General features: G+C 47.5%; 1 pseudogene; it reads left to right on the top strand.

Annotated features, from left to right (window-relative positions):
- The window catches only part of LOC135054481 (zinc finger protein 271-like), a 108713-nt pseudogene extending 101544 nt beyond the window's left edge, over positions 1-7169 (top strand).
- The last annotated feature ends 3256 nt before the right edge of the window (positions 7170-10425 follow it).

The raw sequence follows: 10425 nt of genomic DNA on the forward strand, positions 1-10425 counted from the left end.
AGGATCAGGTGGTGTGCACTGGCTCCTCCCCCTATGACCCTCCTCCAAGCCAGTTAGATTTTTGTGCCCGGCCGAGAAGGGTGCAATCTAGGTGGCTCTCCTAAAGAGCTGCTTAGGAAAGTTTAGCTTAGGTTTTTTATTTTACAGTGAGTCCTGCTGGCAACAGGATCACTGCAACGAGGGACTTAGGGGAGAAGAAGTGAACTCACCTGCGTGCAGGATGGATTGGCTTCTTGGCTACTGGACATCAGCTCCAGAGGGACGATCACAGGTACAGCCTGGATGGTCACCGGAGCCTTGCCGCCGGCCCCCTTGCAGATGCTGAAGTAAGAAGAGGTCCAGAATCGGCGGCAGAAGACTCCTCAGTCTTCTAAAGGTAGCGCACAGCACTGCAGCTGTGCGCCATTTTCCTCTCAGCACACTTCACACGGCAGTCACTGAGGGTGCAGGGCGCTGGGAGGGGGGCGCCCTGGGAGGCAAATGAATACCTAATTTGGCTAAAAATACCTCACATATAGCCTCCGGAGGCTATATGGAGATATTTAACCCCTGCCAGAATCCGTTAAGAGCGGGAGACGAGGCCGCCGAAAAAGGGGCGGGGCCTATCTCCTCAGCACACAGCGCCATTTTCCCTCACAGAAAGGCTGGAGGGAAGGCTCCCAGGCTCTCCCCTGCACTGCACTACAGAAACAGGGTTAAAACAGAGAGGGGGGGCACTAATTTGGCGATATGCTTATATATATATTAAGATGCTATAAGGGAAAACACTTATATAAGGTTGTCCCTATATAATTATAGCGTTTTGGTGTGTGCTGGCAAACTCTCCCTCTGTCTCTCCAAAGGGCTAGTGGGTCCTGTCCTCTATCAGAGCATTCCCTGTGTGTGTGCTGTGTGTCGGTACGTGTGTGTCGACAGGTAGGAGGACGATGTTGGTGAGGAGGCGGAGCAATTGCCTGTAATGGTGATGTCACTCTCTAGGGAGTCGACACCGGAATGGATGGCTTATTTAGGAAATTACGTGATAATGTCAACACGCTGCAAGGTCGGTTGACGACATGAGACGGCCGACAAACAATTAGTACGGTCCAGACGTCTCAAAAACACCGTCAAGGGTTTTAAAACGCCCGTTTACTTTAGTCGGTCGACACAGACACAGACAGGGACACTGAATCCAGTGTCGACGGTGAATAAACAAACGTATTCCTTATTAGGGCCACACGTTAAAGGCAATGAAGGAGGTGTTACGTATTTCTGATACTACAAGTACCACAAAAGAGGGTATTATGTGGGATGTGAAAAAACTACCATAGTTTTTCCTGAATCAGATAAATTAAATAAAGTGTGTGATGATGCGTGGGTTCCCCCCGATAGAAAATTATGGGCGGTATACCCTTTCCCGCCAGAAGTTAGGGCGCGTTGGGAAACACCCTTTAAGGTGGATAAGGCGCTCACACGCTTATCAAAACAAGTGGCGGTACCGTCTATAGATAGGGCCGTCCTCAAGGACCAGCTGACAAGGCTGGAAAATATAATAAAAAGTATATACACACATACTGGTGTTATACTGCGGCCAGCGATCGCCTCAGCCTGGATGTGCAGAGCTAGGGTGGCTTGGTCGGATTCCCTGACTAAAAATATTGATACCCTTGACAGGGACAGTATTTTATTGACTATAGAGCATTTCTATATATGCGAGATGCACAGAGGGATATTTGCACTCTGGCATCATGAATAAACGCGATGTCCATAACTGCCAGAAGATGTTATGGACACGACAGTGGTCAGGTGATGCAGATTCCAAACGGCACAGTATGGCCGTATACAGGAAGAGGACTTGTTTGGGGTCGGTCCATCGGACCTGGTGGTCACGGCAACTGCTGGAAAATCCACCGTTTTTTACCCTAAGTCACATCTTTGCAGAAAAAGACACCGTCTTTTCAGCCTCAGTCCTCTCGTCCCTATAAGATCATATCTGCCCAGGGATAGAGGAAAGGGAAGAAGACTGCAGCAGGCAGCCCATTCCCAGGAACAGAAGCGTTCCACCGCGTCTGACAAGTTCTCAGCATGGCGCTGAGACCGTACAGGACCCCTGGATCCTACAAGTAGTATCCCGGGGGTACAGATGGGAATGTCGAGACGTTTCCCCTTCGCAGGCTCCTGAAGTCTGCTTTACCAAGTCTCCCTCCGACAAGGAGGTAGTATGGGAAAAAATTCACAAGCTGTATTCCCAGCAGGTGATAATTAAATTACCCCTCCTACTACAGAAAAGGGGTATTATTCCACACTATATTGTGGTACTGAAGCCAGAAGGCTAGGTGAGACTTATTCTAAAAAATTTTTTTGAACACTTACAAAGGTTCAAATTAAGATGAAGTCACTCAGAGCAGTGATAACGAACCAGGAATAAGGGGACTATATAGTGTCCCGGGACATCAGGGATGCTTACCTCTATGTCCCAAAATTTGCCCTTCTCACTAAGGGTACCTCAGGTTCGTGGTGCAGAACTGTCACTATCAGTTTCAGACGCTGCCGTTTGGATTGTCCACGGCACCCTGGGGTCTTTACCAAGGTAATGGCCGAATTGATGATTCTTCTTCGAAGAAAAGGCGTCTTAATTATCCCTTACTTGGACGATCTCCTGATAGGGGCATAGTTCAGGGAACAGTTGGAGGTCGGAGTAGCACTATCTCGGATACTGCTACAATCAGCACGGGTGGATTCTAAATATTCCAAAATCGCAGCTGATCCCGACGACACGTCTGCTGTGCCTAGGGATGATTCTGGACACAGTCCAGAAAAAGGTGTTTCTCCCGGAAGAGAAAGCCAGGGAGTTATCCGAGCAAGTCAGGAACCTCCTAAAAACAGTGCATCATTGCACAAGGGTCCTGGTAAAAATGGTGGCTTCCTACGAAGCAATTCCATTCGGCAGATTTCACGTAAGAACTTTTCAGTGGGATCTGCTGGACAAATGGTCCGGATCGCATCTTCAGATGCATCAGCGGATAACCCAATATCCAAGGGTGTCTCTCCTGTGGTGGTTATAGAGTGCTCATCTTCTAGAGGGCAGCAGATTCGGCATTCAGGATTGGATGCTGGTAACCACGGAGCCCAGCCTGAGAGGCTGGGGAGCAGTCACACAAGGAAAAAATTTCCAGGGAGTGTGATCAAGTATGGAGACTTTTCTCCACATAAATATACTGGAGCTAAGGGTAAATTTATAATGCTCTAAGCTTAGCAAGACCTCTGCTTCAAGGTCAGCCGGTATTGATCCAGTGGGAAAAACATCACGGCAGTCGCCCACGTAAACAGACAGGGCGACACAAGAAGCAGGAGGGCAATGGCAGAAACTGCAAGGACTTTTCGCTGGGCGGAAAATCATGTGATAACACTGTCAGCAGTTTTTCATCCCGGGAATGGAAACTGGGAAGCAGACTTCCTCAGCACGACCTCCACCCGGGAGAGTGGAAACTTCATTGAGAAGTTTTTTCCACATGATTGTAAACCGTTGGGAAATACCAAAGGTGGACATGATGGCGTCCCGTCTGAACAAAAAACGGGACAGGTATTGCGCCAGGTCAAGAGACCCTCAGGCAATAGATGTGGACGTTCTGGTAACACCGTGGGTGTACCAGTCGGTGTATGTGTTCCCTCCTCTGCTTCTCATACCTAAGGTGCTGAGAATTATAAGACGTAGAGGAGTAAGAACTATACTCATGGCTCCGGATTGGCCAAGAAGGACTTGGTACCCGGAACTTCAAGAGATGCTTACAGAGGTCTTATGGCCTCTGCCGCTAAGAAGGGACTTGCTTCAGCAAGTACCATGTCTGTTCCAAGACTTACCGCAGCTGCGTTTGTCGGCATGGCGATGGAAAGCCGGATCCTAAGGGAAAAAAGGCATTCCGGAAGAGGTCATTCCTACCCTGGTCAAAGCCAGAAAGGAGGTGACCGCACAACATTATCACCACGTGTGGCGAAAATATGTTGCGTGTTGTGAGGCCAGGAAGGCCCACAAAGAAATTTCAACTCGGTCGTTTCCTGCATTTCCTGAAAACAGGAGTGTCTATGGGCCTCAAATTGGGGTCCATTAAGGTTCAAATTCGGCCCTGTAAATTTTCTTCCAGAAAGAATTGGCTTCAGTTCCTGAAGTCCAGAAGTTTGTCAAGGGAGTATTGCATATACAAACCCCTTTTTTGTGCCTCCAGTGGCACTGTGGGATCTCAACGTAGTTCTGGGATTCCTCAAATCACATTGGTTTAAAACCAGTCAAATATGTGGATTTGAAGCATCTCACATAAAAAGTGACCATGCTCTTGGCCCTGGCCTGGACCAGGCGAGTGTCAAATTGGTGGTTTTTTCTCAAAAAAGCCCATATCTGTTTGTCCATTCGGACAGGGCAGAGCTGCGGACTCGTCCCCAGTTCTCTCCCTAAGGTGGTGTCAGTGTTTCACCTGAACCAGCTTATTGTGGTGCCTTGCACCTACTAGGGACTTGGAGGACTCCAAGTTGCTAGGAGTTGTCAGGGCCCTGAAAATATGTTCCAGGACAGCTGGAGTCAGAAAATCTGACTCGCTGTTTATACTGTATGCACCCAACAAGTTGGGTGCGCCTGCTTCTAAGCAGGCGATTGCTCGTTGGATTTGTAACACAATTCAACTTGCACATTCTGAGGCAGGCCTGCCACAGTCTAAATCGGTTAAGGCCCATTCCACAAGGAAGGTGGGCTCATCTTGGGCGGCTGCCCGAGAGGTCTCGGCATTACAACTCTGCCGAGCAGCTACGTGGTCAGGGGAGAACACGTTTGTAAAATTCTACAAATTTGATATCCTGGCAAAAGAGGACCTGGAGTTCTCTCATTCGGTGCTGCAGAGTCATCCGCACTCTCCCGCCCGTTTGGGAGCTTTGGTATAATCCCCATGGTCCTTTCAGGAACCCCAGCATCCACTAGGACGATAGAGAAAATAAGAATTTACTTACCGATAATTCTATTTCTCGGAGTCCGTAGTGGATGCTGGGCGCCCATCCCAAGTGCGGATTATCTGCAATACTTGTACATAGTTACAAAAATCGGGTTATTATTGTTGTGAGCCATCTTTTCGGAGGCTCCGCTGTTATCATACTGTTAACTGGGTTTAGATCACAAGTTGTACGGTGTGATTGGTGTGGCTGGTATGAGTCTTACCCGGGATTCAAAATTCCTCCCTTATTGTGTACGCTCGTCCGGGCACAGTACCTAACTGGCTTGGAGGAGGGTCATAGGGGGAGGAGCCAGTGCACACCACCTGATCCTAAAGCTTTACTTTTTGTGCCCTGTCTCCTGCGGAGCCGCTATTCCCCATGGTCCTTTCAGGAACCCCAGCATCCACTACGGACTCCGAGAAATAGAATTATCGGTAAGTAAATTCTTATTTTTTCAATTCATCCTCTACACTGGTGCCTGTCCTATTTTCCTATGTAACCACGCCACTTCTGCTGTCCTTCTCTGCCGGTTACTTATTTTGCTCCCCTACAATACCCTCAACCACTGTTCTCCTCCCTACATCTCCCGTCTCCTTGTCACATGCTCTCTCCTGTCCTCTTCATTATGCCAGTGATTGTGGCCTCTCCTCCCTGTTCACCACTTCCACCTGCAGGATTTCACTTGTGCTTTTCCTAAACTAATGCCTTCCCATGATCAATCAGACCTGCATCTAAACACTGCTCCATTAGTTATGAATGGTACCATGAACATCTTGAGTATACCCCTTAGAGGGCAATAGTGGGACCTTTCAGCATCATCTATGTTGGAAAATGAATCTTATTAAGGGAAATATTAATGTTCCTATATCTATTTGTGTTTTATACTCAGCAGTTGGACACCTCAACAGGAATTCCTTGGAGCAACATCTCTGTTTCTCTTTAGATGGTGAAATCCAAGATAACCTCACGCGAGATGCTCAAGGAGAAAACTCTGTTACATTTTCTGATGCTGCTTCTCATGGGGAATGTTCTCCTGATAAGGCATTTCCTTCTTCTATAGATCCCAGATATTTAATACAGGTCTCAAAGCCTGTTACCAATCAGCCAGCTTTGGCATGTAAGAGGCAGTTTCCATGCTCTGAGTGTGGGAAATGTTTTACCCAGTCATCAGATCTTGTTAAACATCAGAGAATTCACACAGGTGAGAAACCGTATAAATGTTCTGAGTGTGGGAAATGTTTTGCACAGTCGTCAGATCTTGCTCTACATAAGAGACGCCACACAGGTGAGAAGCCATTTCCATGTCCTGAGTGTGGGAAATGTTTTACCCAGTCGTCAGACCTTGTTAAACATAAGAGAAGTCACACAGGTGAGAGGCTATTTCCATGCTCTGATTGTGGGAAATATTTTACACAGTCATCAAATCTTGCTAGACATCAGAGAAGTCACACAGGTGAGCGACCATTTCCATGTTCTGAGTGTGGGAAATATTTTACACAGAAATCAAATCTTGTTAAACATCAGAGAAGTCACACAGGTGACAAACCATATACATGTTCTGAGTGTGGGAAATGTTTTACTCACTTATCAGATCTTGCTAAACATCAGAGATATCACACAGGTGAGAAGCCATTTCCATGTCCTGAGTGTGGGAAATGTTTTACTCAGACGTCAGATCTTGCTAAACATCAGAGACATCACACAGGTGAAAAGCCATTTCCATGTCCTGAGTGTGGGAAATGTTTTACCCAGTCAACAGATCTTGCTATACATAAGAGACGACACACAGGTGAGAAGCCATTTCCATGTCCTGAGTGTGGGAAATGTTTTACCCAGTCGTCAGAACTTGTTAAACATAAGAGAAGTCACACGGGTGAGAAGCTATTTCCATGCTCTGATTGTGGGAAATATTTTACACAGAAATCAAATCTTGTTAGACATGAGAAGTCACACAGGTGAGAAGCCATATTCATGTCATGAGTGTGGGAAATGTTTTACACAAAAATCATCTCTTTTAGCACATAAGAAAATGCACACTGCTGAGACCATTTCCATGTTCTGAGTGTGGGAGATGTTATACATGTAAAACATATCTTTAGAAACACCAAAAAACTCACAGAGGAGAAAAAGCAATTTCAGTAATATTAATCCATTGATAATTTCTCATACGTCCTAGAGGATTCTGGGGATGCTTCAAGAACCATGGGATATAGACGGGAACCGCAGGAGACATGGGCACACTATAAGACTTTGAATGGGTGTGAACTGGCTCCTCCCTCTATGCCCCTCCTCCAGACTCCAGTTAGATTCTGTGCCCAGTGAGACTGGATGCACACTGAGGAGCTCTCCAGAGTTTCTCAGAAAAAGACTTAGGTTTATTATTTTCAGGGAAACCTGCTGGCAACAGGCTCCCTGCATCGTGGGACTGAGGGGAGAGAAGCAGACCTACTTCACTGAGTTCAAAGGCTCTGCTTCTTAGGCTACTGGACACCATTAGCTCCAGAGGATCCGATCACTTGGTGCGCCTAGCTGCTCGTTCCCGGTTCGCCGTCACCCCCCCTTGCAGAGCCAGAAGACAGAAGCCGGGTGAGTAAAAGAAGAACAGAAGACTTCAGTGACGGCAGAAGACGGCTATGAGGTACCGCGCAGCGGTCGCGCTGCGCGCCATGTTCCCACATACAGGACGGTACTGCAGGGTGCCCCTGCGCCCTGGGCATCATAAAAGCTTTAAAATTGCACTGGCAGATGTGTATAAAGTGCCTAGGCACTAATTACAGACCCCCGCCAGTATAAATATAAAGATTTAAGCGGGACCGAAGCGCGCCATTAAGGGGGCGTGACTTAGCCCTCACAGCTCTGACCAGTGCCATTTTCTCTTCACAGAGGCTGCAGAGACGCTGAGCCTGGCCTCCCACACTAAAGTACATATTACAGGGTGCAAAACAGGGGGGGGGGCACAAGTGATTTGGTGCTAATTATTTAAAAGTAAAAGCGCTAACAGATCTGGGCAGTATATTACTCGCTTCAGTACTGGGACAGGCGCTGGGTTGTGAGTTTGCAGGACTCCCTCTGTGTTTCTCTAACAGGCTTTGTTGTGGGTGTCTCCTATAGCCCCAGTGTGGTTGTGGGTGTCGGTACGTGTGTCGACATGTCTGAGTGCTCTTCCCAGGAGGAAGCTGGAGTGGGACAGAAAAGACTGTGAGAGTGACCGTGTCGGCACCACCGACGGATGATTGGGTAAATATGTTGAGTGTTTTGAATGCAAATATGGCTCAGTTGACTAAGTGATTTGATAAATCTGAGTCTACGAGCCAGACATGGAGGAAATCCATGGAGGATGCATTGTCACAAGCTCAGAACCCTTCGGGGTCACAGAAACGTACATTTAGCCAGATAGCAGATACAGATACCGACACAGACTCTTATTCCAGTGTCGACTATAGTGATGCCAGATTAAATCCAAAACTGGCTAAGAGCATTCAGTACATGATTGTGGCGATAAAAGAAGTATTGCATATAACCGAGGACCCGGCTGTTCCTGATACTAGGGTCTGTATGTATAAAGGAAAGAATCCTGAGGTAACATTTCCTCCCTCTCATGAACTGAACGCTCTTTTTGAAAAGGCTTGGGAAAATCCGGACAAGAAGATACTGGTTCCCAAAAGATTTCTAGTGGCATATCCGTTTCCTTTTGGGGACAGGGAAAAGTGGGAGTCAACCCCCACGGTGGACAAAGCTCTACCGCGTCTATCCAAAAAGGTGGCGCTTCCGTATTCTGACACGGCAGCCTTAAAGGATCCTGCAGATCGTAAGCAAGAAAATACACTAAAATCCATTTATGTCACTGCGGGTTCGCTACTCAGGCCTGCCGTTGCTTCGGCATGGGTGAGTAGCGTTGTTGAAAAGTGGGCAGATAACTTGTCATCTGAGATAGATACCCTAGACAGGGATAGCGTGCTTTTGACTCTGGGTCATATCAGAGACACTGCAGCATATTTAAAAGAAGCTGTAAGGGATATTGGCTTTTTGGGATCAAGGGCCAATGCCATGGCAGTCTCAGCTAGGAGAGCATTGTGGATTCCTCAATGGAATGCTGATGCTGACTCTAAAAAGGTGATGGAGTCGTTACCGTTTAACGGAAGTGTTTTGTTTGGTGACGGCCTCACTGACCTGGTGTCTACGGCTACCGCGGGTAAGTTGTCATTTTTATCTTATGTTCCTACGCAACAGAAGAAAATGCCCCACTATCAGATGCAGTCCTTTCGGCCCAATAAATTCAAAAAAGGACGTAGGTCCTCCTTCCTTGCTGCGAGAGGAAGGGGAAAAAGGTCACAGGCTGTGGCAAGTTCCCAAGAGCAGAAGTCCTCTCTGGCTTCTACCAAATCCACCGCATGACGCTGGGGCTCCTCTGCGGGAGTCCGCACCGGTGGGGACACGTCTCAAACTTTTCAGTCAGGTCTGGGTGCACTCGGACCTGGATCCTTGGATATTAGAAATAGTAACCCAAGGGTACAAATTAGAGTTTCAAGACGTGCCCCCTCACCGATTTTTCAAATTGGCCTTGCCAGCTTCTCTTCTAGAAAGGGAGGTAGTATGTGCTGCAATACTAAAGCTGTGTCAAAATCATGTAATTGTCACGGTACCCCCGTCACAACAGGGGGAAGGCTTTTATTTGAGCCTGTTCATGGTCCCGAAGCTGGATGGCTCAGTCACACCGATTCTGAACCTAAAATCCCTCAATTTCTTTCTAAAAAAATTCAAATTCAAGATGGAATCTCTCCGAGCAGTGATCTCCAGTCTGAAGGAGGGGGATTTTATGGTGTCTGTCGACATAAAGGATGCCTACTTACACGTTCCCATATATCCTCCACATCAGGCATACCTGAGGTTTGCTGTTCAGGATTGTCATTACCAATTTCAGACGTTGCCGTTTGGTCTGTCCACGGCTCCGAGGATTTTCACCAAGGTTATGGCGGAAATGATGGTTCTTCTGCGTAAGCAGGGAATCACAATTATCCCGTACTTGGACGATCTCCTCATAAAGGCGAGATCCAAGGAGCAATTGCTGAAAAATGTTGCCCTTTCACTGACGATTCTGCAACAACATGGTTGGCTCCTAAACTTGCCAAAATTGGGAAGATGGTAGCGGCCTACGAGGCCATTCCGTATGGCAGGTTCCATGTCAGGGTGTTTCAGTGGGACCTGTTGGACAAGTGGTCCGGGTCTCACCTGGACATGCACCGGAAAATAATCATATCTTCCAGGACCAGGAACTCCCTTCTGTGGTGGCTGCACAGTTCTCACCTTCTGGAGGGACGCAGGTTCGGGATTCAGGATTGGATCCTGGTGACCACAGATGCAAGCCTCCGAGGTTGGGGAGCAGTCACACAGGGGTGAAATTTTCAGGGAAAATGGTCAAGCCAGGAAGCTTGTCTGCACATAAACATTCTGGAATTAAGGGCCATTTAC

This window comes from Pseudophryne corroboree, chromosome 3 (genome assembly GCF_028390025.1).
Source record: "Pseudophryne corroboree isolate aPseCor3 chromosome 3, aPseCor3.hap2, whole genome shotgun sequence".
NCBI lineage: Eukaryota > Metazoa > Chordata > Amphibia > Anura > Myobatrachidae > Pseudophryne > Pseudophryne corroboree.